The 4,636-nt window shown below is 54.9% G+C and overlaps 1 protein-coding gene across 1 annotated transcript in view; it reads left to right on the top strand.

The window, feature by feature from the left end:
* The first annotated feature begins 286 nt into the window (after positions 1-286).
* The window catches only part of Plekha2 (pleckstrin homology domain containing A2), a 57,602-nt gene continuing 53,252 nt past the window's right edge, over positions 287-4,636 (top strand). The window contains exon 1 of the mRNA XM_036166469.1: positions 287-662. The gene's annotated coding sequence lies outside the window, so the exon portion shown is untranslated. The remainder of the gene's footprint in view (positions 663-4,636) is intronic.

The raw sequence follows: 4,636 nt of genomic DNA, 5'->3' as shown, positions 1-4,636 counted from the left end.
TGTTACCTAACGTCTTGGAGTCTCGGTTTCCTCATCGGCCACGGGATTGATACCTATGGGTTTGCTGTGTGGCTGCAGGGTTGTGAGGGAGCAGGAGTTCTGTCTGATCACCCTAGGCCAAACCTATCGATTCCAGGCTTCTGTTTCCCACTGCTCCGAGAAGGGCCAAGCAAGCCGGGTCAGAGCGCCAGCAGCCCGCTGGGATCCTGGGGCGCCCTGCAGACCGCAGGGTGCTGCGCTCCTCTCTCCACCTCCAAACCCAACGCCCCCTCGCGTTCCCCGGCCACCACCGGCTGGGCGGGCTGCGCCCTGCGCCCTGCAGAGTAGGTTGGGGGAAGTGCCGGTCGCGCACCCCAGCGTGGACACCTGCTGCGGCCGGGCCACATACTCCCCCCCTCCCCCTGGCACCCCCTCTGCCGTCCCCGCGCGCGGTCCCCGCACCCCTCTCCTCCCCCGGAGGCCCGCGGAGCATTGTACTCACATCCGGGGCTGGGTTTTGCTTTAATGCGAAACGTAATTAACCCGGAAAAAAGAGTCGAGAGACACGGCCGTGGAGGACGGCAGCGGGTGGGGGAGAAGAGCGCGGCAGGACGGGCGGGGAGGCGCAGCTCCGTGGCGCAGAGCCCTGGGACCCCGATGCGACCCTTGCTGCGCGCAGAGCGGTGAGTCGGGTGGAGAGGCGTGCGCGGCGCAAGGGCCGGGGTGCAGCAGCCTCGGCTGTCCGAGGGGGGTCGGGTGCGAGGGCTCGGTGGCGCCAGTCCGGGTGGTGGACGGCGACCGGAGGTGGCCCGATCCTGGCGACCTCCCTAGCTCCCAGGAAAGCCCCCAAGGCAGCCCCTCCTCCCGTGCACTGGCGCCTTCAGGGTGACCAAGGTCGCCACCGCCAGGGGTCGGGCTGTGGGGTGGGGCGTATGGGGGCGGTGTCCTGCAGAGCTGCTTTTTCTCACGTTTGCAGCAGCGAAACTTCTCCGCCGTTCTAGCGCTGGGGTAGTAGCCCCGCAAGGACTGCCCGGGCAGCGGGTAGGGGAGGAGCGCAGAGAACATCCCAGGCAAGTCCCTCGGGCACGCGTTGGGTGCCGGAGCCTCTTCCTTCTCCTTCTCACTCCCCCCCCCCCCTTTTTTTTTTTTTTTTTTTTTTTTAACTTGGTGGGCCTAGAATGCTACCCCTGGGGAGACACCTCCTTTCGTCTGGTCCCGCCACGGGCTTCTGGGATTCCTGGCAATGGAGGTGACTTGGTGGAAAACACAGGTCGCTGCCAGGTTAGGTAACCCTTTCGAGGGGAAGCTCGCTTTCTGTCCTCGCTTCCCTGGTTCTGCTCAGCCTCGAGACTATGCCGTTAAAATTTCAAAGGGAAAGAAAAAGTAAGGAGGGATGAGGCCAGGTCGTGTGGGAAGAAAAAAGTATCCGGGCATGGCCAGGGCACCCTTGTTCACCTTCTGCATGGGGCAGCCCTGCCCCGAGTCTTTAGCCTGAAAGGCTTCTTCCTTCCTTCTTAAGCATCTTCCGTTTGTAACTCCTGTCCCGGTTCAGACTCTCTAAGAGTTTTTCAGAGGAGTATAAACACTAGAGGAGGAGCAGGGGGTGTCTGAACAGTTGTGGCTCCTGGGGGCACTTTGCTTTACAGTTGGGGCTGAAGTTCAGTGGTCCCTCCCTCCCCCGTTCTTTGTTGTCTGCCTCCACTCCGAGGGGGAGGTCAAAGCTTTCAGCAACGGCTAAGCAAGAGACTCCGGAAGGGTAGAGGTTTTACCCTTCAACCCGGTTGCATCTAATGACTTGTTTGGGTCCTAACGAACTGAGTGATCAGTGAGCGAGAAGCTCAGCCCGGGTCTTTTGGGAGCCGGCAGACTGGTGGAGGACCCCGGCTGTGCAGGGCACCTATAATACCAAACAGGACCCTCTGGTGTATGGAGCGGCCAGAGGAGGGCTTTTTGGGAAGCGTAATCGTCAAGGCAGATCTTAGTTTAGGTGCTGCCTGAGCCAGGGTAACGTTTGTTGAGCGAATGAATGAAAGCTATCTCTGAGAGCAAACAGAAGAACCGTAGGACGTCAAAATGAGTCTGGAGGGTTTCCTCTAGCTGTTGTCTTTTGACTGAGAGCCCTTAGGCTGTGTTTGCAAACTTCTTTTTACCGATTGTGGTACTTACTCCTAGAGTTTTAGCTGGCTGGCAATGGGATCCTTACCCACCTCACAGCTGGCGAGTTTCTGGAGACTGATTTGGGAACTGCCTGCTGCTGGTCGGTGGAGGGTGACTGCAAACCCTTCTCTTCCCTTACATCGGTGGTTGCTGCTTCTCTCTTCTGCGTAAGGAAGTAGAGCCTGTAACCTCCTTCACGTCATCACAGTGAGCTCTTCAGCTTGGTATTTTACTGGGGGACGGAAGCAACCCTGAACACACACAGGGTTTGGTGGTTGGCAGCTGATAAAGTGAGTCTGACAGAGAGCTTGCCTTGCAATGCCCCCCACTTACCACTCCCCCACCCCTTCCACCCCCCACCCCCACCCCTCGCTCAGCCCCCGACGGGACAGACGGTCGAGGAAGTCAAGTTAGCTGGTCAGTCAAGCCCCAGAAGAGCATCACTGTCTTCCTCCCAGATGTTTGCTGAAAGTCCTGGAACGCTAGACAGACAAAACTGCAGGAGCATGGCACTTCTTTGACGTCCTGGCCTGTGGTCGTGCAGGTGCACAGCTGGGCTACAGCGAGGCTTTCTTTATTGTGTCCTCTCTAAGGGCTCGGATGCTAGGACTTTGGGCTGGGCGCAGTGCGGCTCTTGGTGAGCTCTCTCCTCCGTGAACGTTGGGGTATCCCTACTTTCACTTTTTCTTGTCTGTCTCGGTAATCGGGACAGGACTCAGCCATCTAATCTGCTAGGCTTTGGAAAGGAAGGAAGCCAAACAAACATTACCGTGTGACAGTCTGTGTGGGGAGGGAAACCCCAGGCCCTGCCCAGCACAAGACCACATCCAAGAGACTGGGAAGATGGGGCCACAAAGGACGAGGGATGTTGTCCTTTGGGGGATTGTGTTTGGAAGACCTTTGATCCAGTCTTGGCTCCCAGAACCTCTCGAGGTCGACACATGCTTTCCCACTTAACATACAGCATTCAACAACAGCTTTTGCCTGGTCTTTACTGGCTAAGAATTTCCAGCACATTATTTGTTTAATCTTCAGAGTGAGTGTCCCTATTGCAAATGAGGAAATGGGTGCTGGAGAGTTCAGCCATTTGTCCGTGTTTGGACGCAGCTTCTCCTGACTCCAAACCTTTCTAAAGCTTCCCTTTGACATGTGGATGGGTAACTGAAATCAGCCCTATTCTTTTTTTGTGGGGTTTTTTGTTTTGTTTTGTTTTGTTTTTTGTTTGCAAGAAGTTCAGAAATACACATATTGATCATTGTCATCTGCCTGTCCGCCTGGCCACACCCAGCCCTTCTTCCTTCCCTAAATCTAGAGACAAGGTTTAAACAGACACACCTAGGCCTTGCTGCGCACTTTGCAGAAGGGCAGCGGAGAGAAAAGTAATATCGCTTCCTACTCATTTGCAGTCCTCAGGCTGCTGCCAGGGGAAGCCCCTGCAGGGGGGAGGGGGGGCGCAGTTTCTTGGTGTCTCCTGAGTTAGGGGCTTTCAGGTCCTGAGCTCTGTGGAGCTAAGCTTCTCCGGGGCTATTTATATCCCAGATGTGGCCGCCTGCCTGCTGAATGACCTTTCCAGGAAGGTGATCTGATGAGTCCTTCTTTCTTGCCTGCGGCCCTACCGACCACATTTTCTCCCAACGCGGATGAGGACAGAGGTCATGAGGGTTAAAAATAGCCCATTGGTTTTGCCTTCTTTCGTCTTTTTGCCTCTAACACTCTTTTCCTTTAAAATTTGCTTCTTGACTCTGTCTTCCTCCTCCCCCAAATCCCAGGATCTAGAGGAGTTTGGGCTGTCTCAGGGTCAGAGGGGGCGGCACCCATTTTTGAACCTCCTCATTCCTGAAGATGTTTGCATTCCTCACCCAGGCTTCCGCTGGGGACCCCGGGCTCAGAACATTCCCTTCTCATCAGTGTTTTTCCTCTTCCATCCAGTCTGGAATTTGCTCTTGTGACCACTGCAAAATGCGAGGATACTGTAGCCGGATTCTGGAAACTCGTGCCCCCACACTTCCCAGGCTCTGCTCTTTGGCTGGGCTAAGGGGTGAGCTCTGCAGGGCTGTGTGCTCTTGTTTTTCACAGGGCTGTTAGCCTTGTGGAGGCTTTGCAGAGGTGTGGGCACCCTGCACATGGGGTAGGTAGGCGTGAACTCTGCTGCTGCTCTTACCTCCACACCCAGGTCCCATCAGACCTCTGATGTCACTTCCTACACACTTGGCTTCTCTTATGAGTTTCGCAGATTCAGGTCAGTGTCCACATTCCCTGATGCTGTGGCTGTCCCTCTGTCTTCTGCTCTTGGAGGGCAACAGGGAAGGACAAATCAGGAAGCACCATCTGGACTCTTCCTAGGTCATAATTCTAGAAAGTTCTTGTCTTATCAACATGGACTCATGTGAAAGAAAAAAAACCCCTCTAAATATGAATATAAAAGAATCTTAAAAATTCTTACTAAAAAAAAGAAAATTCTTACTAAATTAAAAAAAATTGTGTGTGTGTGTGTGTTTGT

This window comes from Onychomys torridus, chromosome 17, assembly GCF_903995425.1.
Source record: "Onychomys torridus chromosome 17, mOncTor1.1, whole genome shotgun sequence".
Classification (NCBI taxonomy): domain Eukaryota; kingdom Metazoa; phylum Chordata; class Mammalia; order Rodentia; family Cricetidae; genus Onychomys; species Onychomys torridus.
Note: the sequence above shows the minus strand (reverse complement) of the source record. Positions and strands in the feature narration are given on the sequence as shown.